Here is a 14,488-nt window from a genome sequence, read left to right on the forward strand (position 1 = left end):
GGCGCTGTATTTAATAACATCCTAAACAAGCTGATCACACATAAAATCAGCTGTTCAGTCGCACAAACATTTCCTTCAAAACACACAAAAAACCACCATGAAACAGTGTGTTTGGTTCTGACATATGGCATTGAGTGTAAAGACATAACAATATTCTCTCATAACCCTGTCCTGTCTGACCATTTCTTAATAACCTTTGAGTTTAATTTAACCGAGTACTCCACACCTGAAAGAAAATTTCATTATAGTAGATCATTATCAGGCGATGCTGTAACAACCTTTAAAGAATCTGTTCCACTTTTAATTTCCTCAATATCACTGAAAAACACAGTGGAGGGCAATAATTATGTTTCTGCCCCTTCACAAATTGATTCTCTTGTTCATAGTATTTCTTCATCATTGCGTGATGCATTAGACAATGAAGCCCCCTTGAAAAAGAAGGTAATTATTAATAGGAGGCAGGCACCTTGGTTTAATTCAGAGCTGCGTACTTTAAAGCACATTGTTAGAAAATTGGAGAGAAAATGGCGCTCTACACACCTAGAGGATTCCTACTTAATCTGGAAAAATAACCTACTGTTGTAAAAAAAAGACACTTCGCCAAGCTAGAACAGCTTATTTCTCATCATTAATAGAAGAGAAGAATAATCCTAGGTTTCTCTTTAGTACAGTTGCTAAACTTACACAGAGTCATAGCTCTGTTGAGCCATCCATTCCCTTAGCTCTTAGCAGTCATGACTTTATGGGATTCTTCTTAAATAAAATTGATTCTATTAAAAAGAAAATATTTGACATACTCCCGAAGATGATTACTTCATCCTCAGCATGTGAGACAACATTGGAAATAACTGCAGAACCTGATCTGTGTTTGGACTGTTTTGATCCTGTGAAGCTTCCTGAGTTATCAGAAATATTAGCTTCATCTAAACCTTCAACTTGTATGTTAGACCCGCTCCCAACCAAATTATTTAAGGAAGTGTTCCCTCTGATTACCAGCCCCATTGTAGATATGATTAATCTATCTTTAGTAAATGGATCAGAACCACAGGCTTTTAAGTTAGCTGTAATTAAACCTTTACTTAAGAAACCTTCGCTTGATCGAGATGACTTAATAAATTACAGACCTATATCCAATCTTCCATTCTTATCTAAAATTCTTGAGAAAATAGTTGCTAATCCAATGTGTGAGCATTTACACAGCAATGACCTGTTTGAAGAGTTTCAGTCAGGTTTCAGAGCTCATCATAGCACTGAAACAGCTCTGCTGAAAGTCACTAATGATATTCTTATGGCCTCAGATAATGGACTTGTGTCTGTTCTGGTTCTGTTAGATCTCAGTACTGCATTTGATCCAGTCGACCATAATATTATCTTAAAAAGGCTGGAATATGCTGTAGGGATCAGGGGAACAGCGCTAGGCTGGTTTAAATCGTATCTGTCTGACAGATTCCAGTTTGTTCATGTAAATGACAAATCATCTTTAAACTCCAGGGTTAATTGTGGAGTACCACAGGGTTCAGTACTTGGGCCAATTCTCTTTACTATATATATGCTTCCAATAGGTCAAATTATCAGGCAGCATAGAATAACTTTTCACTGTTACGCTGATGATACTCAGCTTTACTTATCCATAAATCCTGATGAACCCAACCAGTTAGATAGATTACAAGCATGCCTTGAAGATATAAAAACTTGGATGACTTTAAATTTTCTGCTTCTAAATTCAGACAAGACAGAAGTTGTCGTCTTTGGACCTGAGTATTTAAAAAAGAAACCCGCTTATTCAATCACTTAACCTGGATGGCATTAAATTGACCTCCGGTAATAAAGTAAAAAACCTTGATGTTATTTTTGACCAGGACATGTCATTTAAATCCCATATTAAACAGGTTTCTAGGGTTTCCTTCTTTCACCTCCGGAACATTGCCAAAATTAGAAATATCCTGTCCAGGAGTGACGCTGAAAAACTAGTCCATGCATTTGTTACTTCAAGGCTGGACTATTGTAATTCTTTACTATCAGGATGTCCACAAAATGCAGTTAAAAGCCTTCAGCTGATTCAAAATGCTGCAGCAAGAGTTCTGATGAAAATTAAAAAGAGATCATATTTCTCCTATTTTAGCTTCCCTTCATTGGCTCCCTGTTAATTTTAAAATATAATTTAAAATTCTCCTCCTCACATATAAAGCCCTTAATGATCTAGCTCCATCATACATCAGAGATCTGATTGGTCCATATGTTCCTAACAGAGCACTTCGTTCTCAGACTGCAGGTTTACTGGTGGTTCCTAGAGTCTCTAGAAGTAGAATGGGAGGCAGATCCTTTAGTTATCAGGCTCCTCTCCTGTGGAACCAGCTCCCAGTTTTAGTCCGTGAGGCAGACACCCTGTCTACTTTTAAGGCTAGGCTTAAAACTTTCCTTTTTGATAAAGCTTATAGTTAGAGTGGCTTAGGTTATCAAGGAGGGGGCCTTCCTCCTTCCCTGTTGGTTGGAGTAAGGGGGAGTCAGGTTTAGCCTAAACCGGCTCAGTTATAGTTGAGGTGCAAACACACCCTCCATTTCTGCTACCTGTATGACCCCTTCTCTTTTCCAATGGTTATAATCAGACTGACAGAGAGAGGTATCCCAATCATTGTGGTTTTTAGTATAACAATGACCATCAGTGGGACCCTTTGTGGGGTTCCTTGAGACGACATTGTTGTAAATAAGCGCCGTTTAACTAAATAATCTGAACTGAAACTTTCTGTGTAGTTATGCTGCTATAGGCTTAGGCTGCTGGAGGACATAATGACCACTTTCACCCTCTTCGCTACATTCTCACACTACTCTCCAATTTTGCATTATTTGCTGTTATTTCAGTTTTTAGCTTTGTTCTCTCTATTCTCTTCCTAGAAGCTACACCTGGCCTGACTCTGTGTCTACCTGTGACACCTTTCTGGAGAGGGGAATCGTCCGAGCTTCTGCTGGCAACAACTTAATGCTCACCCTCTACCGATGACCCACATAGCCCTGTCTTTCTGTTTTTAACCCTTTCTCTCTCCTAGACATGGCTACTGACTGAGCTTAATTGTAACAAACTCTATGTGCTCTCTTTCAGACTCTAACCTTGAAAACTGGCTGAGTTTATCTGTTCTTTCTTTCTAGGTGAAACAACTAAAGGAGCTCCATCCATTAATATTTACTTTTCCTTCCCATAGAAAGTACTCCTGGATCAGTGCTTCTTTGTTCTTTTCGTGTCTCTGCTCTGTTCTCTCAAACCTCCAGTCGGTCGTGGCAGATGGTCGCTCACACTGAGCCTGGTTCTGGTTCTGCTGGAGGTTTCTTCCTGCTAAAAAGGAGTTTTTCCTCTCCACTGTCGCTACATGCATGCTCAGTATGAGGGATTGCTGCAAAGTCAACACCAGTGACTGTCCACTGTCTCCACATGCTCATCTGGGAGGAGTGAATGCTGCAAGTCACTGACTGGATGCAATCTGCTGGGTTTCCTTAGACAGACTTTTTATCCAATTTGAATAAATAACTGAATCTGACTGAACTGTTTAATGGTTAGGATTAATTGGAATGTATGAACCTGACTGTTGTGAAGAGCCTTGAGACAACATGTGTTGTGAATTGGCGCTATATAAATTGAATTTATTGACGATCCTTCAGAGAACCATCATCTGCAGGAAAAGGGAGCAGGCAGAGAGCAGCTGCCCGTAATCAGACTGTCTTCATCGGATCAAACGGGAGGAAGACCCCGCTGAATCCACTGACCACGAAGATCCAACATCCAACCTTAAACTGATTTCACCGCGGTCAGAAGTCCGTGGTTCTGGGCTTTAAAGTTCTGGTCTTTGTTACCGCCATGGCTGAGACATAAACTTCCTCATAAAGCACAAAATGTTAACTTTCAAAGGCAAACTTCGGAGCTTTACCATCCAGACAGCAGCGTCTCTCCTCTCTGCTTCTCCTGATCCCTTACATCCGAATCCCTGAGCCTTATTTATAAGTTATGGCTGGGCTGTGGTCCAGATAATTATCCCAGTGGTTCCTTTTATACATAAAAAATATATATAAACTATTCTTGCATATACAATAGTAAAAATATTATTAGCAAGTTTGTTTATGTTTTTATTTAATGTAATGTGACAATGTAACACATTGCCTGATGGCTAATGGCGGAGCTTCAGCCGCCAGTGAGTCAGTTACCAAACCAAGTAGAGCGAAACTGAATGGAGCGGAGCCTAAAACGAGCCAGTGGAAACGGTGCAATACTGCATCACAGACTACATTAACTTCTGTGTGGACAACACTGTGGATCAACCCTGAAATAAAGGCTCTGCTCAAAGACCAGCTGCAGCAGATCCTCATCAGTGGGGTTTGGAAGAGCCACAAACCAATGTCCCTGGCTGTAGGAGATTTAGGATGGGTGAAGGACCATAATCAGTTCTTGAACAGGTTTGATCAGACACTCACCCCTTCCCCAGCCCAGTCACACCTGCTGCAACCCCCCTTATCTTTAACACTTGCCTGCTTTTGTTCACAGAACTTAACACCTTTCAGCTGTCACCCACCCCCTCCGCTTCAGAAGACTCCATCCCACAGGCCCCGTACCTTTCTTCAACATGAGCCTGAGCTGGGCACAGTACCACAGCTGTGGAAGACCTCCTTTCTGGTACCAGTACCTAAAGGCCACACATCTTAAGGACTTCAGCAGCTACAGACCAGTAGAACTGACCTTGCAACTGATGAAGACCCTCGAGAGGTCGGTCCTCAACCATCATAACCCCATGATGAGGTCTTCGTTAGATCCACTGCAGTTCACCTACTAGCCTGGCAATAGGATGGATGATGCCATCATCTACCTAGTGCACCAAGCTCTGACAGACCTGGAGAAACCTGGAAGCGATGTGAGGATCCTGTTCTTGGATTTCTCTAGTGCTCATAATTCCATCCAGCCTGGATTTCAGGGGGACAAGCTGTAGCTGTCAGTAGTGGACCACCATCGGTCCCCAGTGGACTACCTCACTGGCCACTCGCAGTATGTGCGGACATGGAGCTGTGTCTCTGACAAGCTGGTCTGCAGTATGGGTCCCCCGCAGGGAACTGTGCTGGCACCGTTCCTGTTCACCCTCTACACTGTAGGCGTGTCCATCAACTTCCCAGGTTGCCATCTACAAAACTTCTCTAAAGACTGCCATAGCCTGCGTCATTACAGGTGAGGACAACCTAGAGTACAGACTTTGGACATAGGACTTTGTGGACTGGTGCCAGCAGAACCACCTCCTGATCAAAACAGGGAAAACCAAAGAGCTGATGGTGGATTTTCACAGGCGCAAACTCACCACACTGACCAGGGTGGTCATGTGAACAAAAAAATACACTGGAGTCACAACACTAAGGATCTTCACAAGAAGGGTCAGAGCAAAGTCTACCTGCTAATGAGACTGAGATCTTTTGGAGTCCAGGGGGTGCTCCTGTCTTCTATGGTGTAGTATGTTGGAGCAGCAGCTAATATACAGCTGAGAGGAAGCACTTACATGAGCTCATCAGGAAGGCCAGCTCTGTCCTAGGAAGCGCCCTGGACAGGATTCGGGAGACAGAGGACTCTAGCAAAAATAACATCACTGTTGGACAAAGTCTCCCAACCCATCCATTAAACTGTTGCAGAACTGGAGATCTCCTTCAGTGACAGACTGCCGTATCCTAGTTACACAAAGGAGCATTTCTACATGGTCCTTCTTCCCAGTAGCTGTTAAATTTTATAACCATCACTGCTCCCAACAAGCTCAAAGAGAGTTTACGCCCCTGTTGTTATTTGCAGTTTTTCCATTTCTTGTAAATAATGAGTTGACCAATTACAAACTTTTTGTATCATTTTTGTAATCACCCTTTACAAATCACCCTACTAAGTTGCACATTTCATTTAATCTGAGTACACAATTTTAAATATAACTGTACGGTAATTGCTTTTCTTGTAATGTTTTTCTTTAACAACATTCTAATACTTTTTTGTTTGTTTTTTAATAGTTTTTTATATTTGTGAGTACCTGTAGACTTCAAGATCCCTTTCACAATGCTGCTGACACACCTGAATTTGCCCACTTTGGGACAATAAAAGGATGTTTATGTTATAAAAAAATACCTGATCTGCGCTCAGCAGTGCTATTAATGTTTTTCAGAACAAGGTGTTATTTATCTGGTTGTCGGTCGCTGCCCAATCACAAAGAAATTTCCTCCATCTGCTATTTGTTGATGAAGTGAAAGGAGAAAACATGCACTGCTTTTGTTCGATCGCAAAGTTCGATCTTTCAGCCATATTTGTCTTGGTTCCTTATAAGCCCCGACAGATAGTGGCCTTAGCTAGGCACTCCTAGATGAAGCTAGGAGGAAGGTAAAGACATCCTGGAAGTCTCCGACTCTTGGTCCAGACATGGAATAGTTTCAAAAGGAATATTGCCCAATTATCGAGAAGCATAATGGGTGAGAACAGTTCTAAGGAGTTGTCTCCTTCTCAGGGAGAAACGTTTGATTTTATGTTAAGAAAATATGGGTCTAAAAGGACCGTGAGCATTCATTAATTTCAGTCTGTAGTCTAACTTTACTTTCATTTATCATGCCACTGCAATGTACTTTATGTTTTTTGTGAGTGCAATGTGCTTTCTTCATAAAGCACATTCATTGTCTTGTTGCTGAAATGTGCTATACAAATAAACTAGCCTTGCTTAAATCCCTGATTGGAGGTTGCAGTTTCACTTTGGGTTTATGTTTAACATCCACTTGTTAATGCCATAAGTGAAGGTCTGCAACAATTCATCGACATAATCACTTACGTCAATTATGAAAAACGCAAAAAATGCTAAATTTCATGCGTAGAAGCGAATAACAGGAAATATCTACAAACATTGCTGAATGTCGGAATATTTCAGTCTCAGTAGAAAGCACTATATTTAAAATGCAGTTCTCTAATGGGACAGCAGAAAGCAATATAGCCTCAAATTGTCTGTGTCGTGGCCCACTCCACTATCCCATGATTCATTGCAGGTCAAAACAGCTATTGTGGAAGCAAGTAGCAAAAGCTGTGAGTACAGTTTGATAAATCACACTTTCTGTGACAAAATGACAAGAGTCTGACAGCAGAACATGTGGATATGCTCACCTTTGATGTTAAAAAGGTTGAAGGTCACAAGATCTAGTTTTTAAATTTAATTTAATTGACTTTTAGCAGTGGTGTTGGGGTCATCCATTATTTGGGGGATAGACCGGCAGGGCTGCGTAGTTCGACACGCAGGTCAACAGACATCGCAGGTCTGACGTCAACTGGTATTATAAAACCCGTGGAAAATAAACTTCCGTTTCCATTTCCAGTGTCTCACGGGACGATGCAACGGAGGCGCACATCTGGAGCGACAGAAACTCGCAAGCAAGTTACTTTTTTTCTCCACACGGCCATTCCCGGAAGAGCTTGAAAGCTTCAATTCTGTCTCATACAAGATCAGGGGATTCATAACTGATCGAAGACACCCGGCGCAGGTGAAAACCCACAGAGCTTTTATTTCCAAGGAGACCCCTTGTTGATTCAGTCGACTACAACGGTTCTTCATATTTTCCCCCGTTTTGGACGGACGAGAAGTTTACCGTTTTTGAGTTAATCACAGATTAACTCCGTTTGTCTTCAGACCTGACCCAAGTAATTTCGTTCTTTTTTAAATTAAATCAGATAGGAGTATTTAGAGGTCTGGGCAGGATGAGGCATAGTTAAGGGGATTTAAGGAAGGTGCCTGTTCATATTTTTGTCCAGCTGATCCCAAATCAGCCAGGAGTTAGAAGTTGGATTCTTAAAGTTTTTCCATTCAAAGCAGCTGCGGTCTGGGCCTCCCCTGACCACTCCTTTGTCCCAGTTTTATTATTGGAGTTTTTCCACTGGGTTCCCGCCTCAGAGTTTTATGACTCTTTGTTCAAGATTTGGGGCAATCAGCTGCTAGTGGCTAAGGGTGTAACCCACAGTCTACCAGCTGATCGCCACAATCGAGACATCAACACACCAGGAGGTCTTCTCTTTCCAAGTTAACTCAAATTGCACATTTTGTCCATAACACTGCTGGTTTGATCTTCATAGACACTCAATGCGCATATATTTTCTTTTATTATTATTGTTAAGTAGTCATTTTGGACCAGAGTAGTAATTATGTCAAAGCTAAATGGTTTCAATAATTTTCACATTTGTATATAAGAGAAGCTTTTGTGTTTATTTTGTGCAAGAGTGATTTATCTGTCAAAATAAGGTCAAAGTTCCCTCACCTTCGGTGAAGTAGTTGATTAAACAGTGACATCAAACGTGGTTTTGGTTAATAATTATCAATTATTAAAAATTATTTACTAATTGTAATTATTAAGAGCTTTGAGCCCATAATTACAACACCAGAAACATCTCTTATTTCTATTCATAAGCAATGATTTTTGGTTAAGAAAACAATTTTCCTTTTTTCAGTAAAGGGCCGAGGCAACAAAGGGACACAAATGTGTAAACTAGAACAAGTGGCTTGAAAATTTTTTTCCAAGCGACTGAAGTTTTAGTTTTATTCACAGAACCTGATGATGGAAATAATAAAAAAAAAAAACAATCATGACGACTCAACTAACAAAATAATTTATAGATTAGTCGACTATTAATATAAAAGTGTTAGTTGCAGCCTCACAAAAGTTCATATTAATGTAATAATTGGTGCAGTTGCAATCAGCACAACACGTACCTGAACTTTGCAGGAACACATCAGTATGTATTTATTGACAGTCAAAAAAAATTAATTTAGCTAAACCACAAAGCAGCTACTTCAAACATATAGATTGCTATACAATAAGCCACCAAAACAAAATGCTTCACCACAATCATTCCTACATCAACACCTCGGCATTAAGGTAGATAGAGACCAGATATCTGCCAAACTGCTCCAGACCAGTTCGAAAGTCAGCTCCTTTATGCGAACCAAATTGCTATTTAGATCAAAATGTGTCATCACACGTTTCTCTTCATTTCTCATTTGCAAGCTTAGTACTGGCATTGGTTTTAACACAAAACAGATGCATCATTATACCTGGTAGCAATGCAACTTTCCACTTCTCAGACAGAACCATTATCTGCCTGTTATTTTGAAATTATCCTCTTTAACCTTCTGCTGTGTGATCCAGAAGGTTTATTGCTAAATCCAGCAATGCCCTTACCACACAGCATAAGGCCCCAACTCAGCCACTCACAACCTTGCTTGTTTTTCCTCCAAACTGTTCCACTGCTTGTACTTGTTTAGCACCAGTTCTTTGCATTTCTAATGTTACAAGCCCTAGCTGTGGCACAAAATACTGGAACGCTTTGGATTCGCACTTTGAGCTAGGCCAGATGAAAGAACACTTTCATCATGAGCTTGAGATGGGCTGATGGGGACCATCAACCAATGAGATTGTTCTAATCACCATTTTAAAAACCCCTTAAATTAGTTTTTTTTTTTGATGTGGCCAACAAAAAGTCAGATTAATGTGACCATGCTGGTTGTGTTTCCCAACAGTGACCATAATTCTTCTATTTAAATGGTGGTGCAAAACACATTGGGTCTGATCACCAGGAGAAGAAGAAAAGCACTTATTTTGAAGAAATATAGTGAGGAAAGATCTCCAGTCTTCCTCATTTAGATGATATGGATCATTTCTCTCACAGACAACAGGGATACAAAAACTGCATTGATATCCTAGAAACATGTCATTATTCTGCCAAGGTATTTTCTTCTTCTTCTTCTCTGAGTAAACATAAAAACCAACATACTATTGCTATGTTATGTTTACTACTGCTTGCCCCTCCACCAGATAGCCTGGGGATCATTGCAGGTAATGTTTAACGTTAGTGTAGTTTGATTCATGAGAAATCGTTTCTCAACATCTCGTACATTCAAACACTGTACCTACGCATTTAGTAGGAGAAGTTGTACAGTGCAAAATAACAGGTTTGTACAGCAGCTTGAGCTTTGTTTTACATGTGGTGCAGCCATCTTGGATTTTGAACAGTGGGTTTTCACTGGTTCATCCAGTGTATCTGTCCAATGTAGGAACCCTATGATTCTGACTTCCGAGAATAGCACAACGTACCAAAAAGCAACAGTAAACTGCCATCCAATGGGGGACTAAAAATGAAAGGTGATTGTCAAGAAAATAAGACAATTAAAAAAACTCTGAAATGTTTCAAAACCATTCAAATGAAAAAGCTACAAGGCTAAAAGAACAAAGGAACCACCAGATTTCAATTAAAACTACAAACAAATCAGTCAGAGCCATGAGCAACTAGGCTATGCAGATATGTGCGCAAATTTTACGCGTTTCGCTGCTCTCGAGCGCCCCCTCTTTGAACGTGGATACATTTAAATACGCTGCTTTTCTGCGCAGTTTACTGGATCACAGCTCAGCCTACAGTCATGTAGACACAATAAGGAAGCTCCTTTACAACTTTAGCAGGTTTAGTTTATAAACGTCGCCATTTTTTACGCGGTCTTGTAAACTGCCAGCAGCAAGCTACGGTCGCCAAACACTCTCCCAACAGATCCTCCTCCGTCTGAGGCAGTTTTTCAGGCTGCCTAAGACCTCCGTCAACCGGGCCTCTGCCCACAGCACCACCGACAGACGCGTAACCCAGCTGGAGCCGTTACAGAGACAAATGTAAGGTGCAGATGGAGGGGAAAGGGGCGTATTTACCTTTTAACGGCACCGTCTCGGCATCCTCCGGTGGCCGCTGTGTCGACGCTCCACGGTAAAATGGCTGCTAAAACAGCGGTGCGGATGACAGACTAGAGGGAAGAGGAGGAGGCAGCCGGGGAGAGAGAGGAAGGAGGCGGGTTCAGTCAGCGCCCCCTGAGAGGTGGGGGTGGGGAATATGCAGGTGTTATTACTAATAAAATATAAACCTAGAAAAGATTAAACCCACAAATATATAACTAGAAAGGAAAGCAAGCATTTTTAACAGAAACGCTTATTCAAAAATTCAAAAATAGAGATAAAAGTGGGTGGGGCAATACAACTGGGCGGGGCTTGAATATTTTTTGCGTTTGGTGCTTAAAGTTGTTTTGTTAGCTAAATGTAGCTCCAGACTGCTTTGCTCTTTCACATCACTAACCCATGTTCCATTTAAGTGTTAGAACAGGTTCGATCTTACTCAAAAGTCGGATCTCAGAATTTTCTTACGCCCACCTTAACTGTGTTCCAGAGGAATGGGCACAAATGTCAAACCACATTGCATTCTGGGATTTTTGAAGGCTCACTGTCAGTTCCATAAATAGTCTGTAGGTGGCGGTCAAGGACAGGGACAGATGCAGTGACAAAAAAATAATTGTATTTATCGTGAGTGAGGCAATGGCCTGTAAACATATCAAAGTTAAGCATTCAAATGGATTTGATCTGTATGAGCTTTCGGACACGGAGTGATCCTGTTTTCTTTTTTTACCGTTTTGAAAAGTATTTGTCTTTGAACGCACAAAAAAATAAAACTATTATTGTCAATGTGTTTCATTCCTGGTTACGTAGCAAATGTTTATGCACATAATAGCTAACCCTAAATAACTCATGGATGATTTAGATATACATTGGTTTGACTCTTTAAAATTTTTATTTTGTTTCAGAAAACCTCCAGAACATTTGATGGCCAAAACGTACGGCTCAGTTACAGTCGCGCTTCGGGGTGTCGCAAAGGACGCCGCTGACCGCGCTAGAGCCTTAACAAGCGCTGCAGGTGTTCGTACTTGACGCTGACGTTGCTGCAGCATTTTCCAAAAACACAGGGGGCAGTATACTGGAAAACCAGTGAAAATTTAGTAAAAAAGAGAAGAACCACTTCACGTAACACCAAAAATGGCTGTGTGCACTATCGAAAACATTTCTTATCAACGTGATTCTGTTTCTTGCAATGTTTCAGATTCATAAAACAATGAAGAGAAAACCGCTTTTTGACCTCTTTTTAAAGGTCTAAAACTGTACCCAGATACAATTTCAGACTCTTAACAATAGAAAAGCTATACAAATTTTAAAAATACAGTCTAACTTTGTATCTCGCATTTCTCTTGCCTTTCTCTGTTTGTTGTTTTTCTGTTATGTTACTCTTTCTTCTGTTCATGAAGAAGTGATTTATTTGTGCGAGAAATGTTTGAACCTTCAACTTTGTTCTTTGTTCATTCTGAATAGAGCGGCACGCGCCAAGTTACAAAAATTCTGATGCGCACGAACAGGCACTGCGACAGCGGGCAGGGACCTCGCGCAGGGACGGAGACGGCGCAATTGCGTATAAACCTAGCTTTAGGCTTTTATTTTTAGATTTCCTATTATTGTCCAATGTAACCAGGCTAACTACTAATACCAATACTAGCTCAATACGAGCTGATAATTCCGTTTATTTAAACATTAGAGGAAGGTGTTCAGAAACAGACATGTAGTTTCATATGTGTGACATATTTATTGTAGAACAAATGATCAGAAGTGAGAAGGAGTTGTTTATTTATCCAACCTTGTTGATGTTTTGTTGCCAGAAGCCATATTGGGTTAGGATCTCAGGTTTGATCTCGAATTTTTGACTTTTACGTTGTAATTTCAACTCAGTGGGTGTTCCAGTTGTTTTTTTGTCTTATCAAAAGGTCAAAAATGTAAATAGAAATGAAATAGACCCTTGCCATTTTATCCTGATCGACTTTTATTTCGTGCTAACCTACCATGTTGGCCCCATGTAATGTAACTTAACATTTAATATCTGTTTACTCTTGTTGGGTGAGAGGTGATTTATACTTCCCAGTGAATTCTAATGTCAGCAAGGCCATAAAGCATGTGTGATGTAAATTTCTGTCTTCTATACCTGAAAACTAGGGCTTTCTGCGGGGGCCTTGTTCAGTCTAGATTTTTACTGACCTAACTAGTTGAACCCAGCAACAACGACAATACAACTCGTATTCAAAAGTGGCAAATACATAGCAGATAAAGAAAACTGCAATTCAGAAAAGATAAGAGAAAAAAACTCGGACCATGCAGGGCTCGGACCATGTTGCAGCATGATGGCTTCCTGAGCACCTTCCCGGCAGGTGGCCTATGGTTCTCTGATGTCTGAACCACTGGAGAGTAACCTGGAACCAACAGAATCTTGTGGCAAAGCCCTGGGAGTGATCTGGATGCCACAGGATCCAGAGATAGTGCTCTAGAATGCAACCTGGAGGGTGGCTGATCCTGCGGCTCTCGAGGCTGCCTAGAGCCATAATAGCCAGTACAAAAACTCTGGCGGAAGTAGGCTGTTTTCTGACCCCTTGGAAAGTGCAGGATTCAGTACAGTTCATTTAAAACAATTCAAAACAAATGTCTCAAGGCACTTTAACAAAAGAAACCCATCCAGTTTATACACACACACACACACACATATATATATATATATACTCGTACTCGTCGTCTTCCGCTTTATCTGGGACCGGGTCGCGGGGGCAGCAGACTCAGCAGAGACGCCCAGACGTCCCTCTCCCCAGACACCTCCTCCAGCTCCTCCAGGGGGAGCCCAGGCCAGCCGAGAGTTGACCTGAACGAGTTCTACTGCCGCTTTGAAAGACAAAGGGACAGTCCTGCAACCATCCCCCACAACGCCCCCCAACAGCTGCAGCCACAATCCACCACCCCCACCTCCCCAACCTCAAGAGGGGCCTTGGCACCTCCAACCCCCACCCTGAAGTTCCCCCCCACCAGCCCCCTACCCACGCTGAGGACGGCTCTTTCCATCCAGGAGAGGGACGTCAACAAACTCTTCAGGAGACAGAACCCCCGGAAAGCTGCTGGTCCGGATTTTGTTTCACCAGCCAGCCTGAAGCACTGCGCTGATCAGCTGTCTCCAGTCTTCACAGACATTTTTAACACCTCACTGGAGACATGTCATGTGCCAGCCTGCTTCGAGTCCTCCACCATCGTCCCTGTTCCCAAGAAGCCAAGGACCACAGGGCTTAATGACTTCAGACCCGTCGCCCTGACCTCTGTGGTGATGAAGTCCTTTGAGCGCCTTGTGCTCTCACACCTAAAAGACATCACCGACCCCCTCCTGGACCCCCTGCAGTTTGCCTACAGAGCCAACAGGTCTGTAGATGATGCAGTCAACCTAGCCCTTCACTTCATCCTCCGGCACCTGGACTCCACAGGAACCTATGCCAGGATCCTGTTTGCGGATTTCAGCTCTGCCTTCAACACCATCGTCCCAGTTCTGCTACAGGAGAAGCTCTCCCAGCTGAGTGTGCCCGACTCCACCTGCAGGTGGATCACTGACTTCCTGTCTGACAGGAAGCAGCGCGTGAGGCTGGGGAAGCACGTCTCTGACTCCCTGACCATCAGCACCGGTTCCCCCCAAGGCTGTGTTCTCTCTCCTCTGCTCTTCTCCCTGTACACCAACAGCTGCACCTCCAGTCACCAGTCTGTCAAGCTTCTGAAGTTTGCGGACGACACCACCCTGATCGGACTCATC

The 14,488-nt window shown here is 42.1% G+C and overlaps 1 protein-coding gene across 3 annotated transcripts in view; it reads right to left on the reverse strand.

The window, feature by feature from the left end:
* ccdc71 (coiled-coil domain containing 71) overlaps window positions 1–10,865 on the reverse strand; it is a 48,250-nt gene extending 37,385 nt beyond the window's left edge. For all 3 annotated transcript variants that reach the window (XR_007035442.1, XR_007035443.1, XM_047347845.1), the window contains exon 1: window positions 10,717–10,865. The gene's annotated coding sequence lies outside the window, so the exon portion shown is untranslated. The remainder of the gene's footprint in view (window positions 1–10,716) is intronic.
* Window positions 10,866–14,488: the final 3,623 nt, after the last annotated feature.

Source organism: Girardinichthys multiradiatus, chromosome 20 (genome assembly GCF_021462225.1).
Source record: "Girardinichthys multiradiatus isolate DD_20200921_A chromosome 20, DD_fGirMul_XY1, whole genome shotgun sequence".
NCBI lineage: Eukaryota > Metazoa > Chordata > Actinopteri > Cyprinodontiformes > Goodeidae > Girardinichthys > Girardinichthys multiradiatus.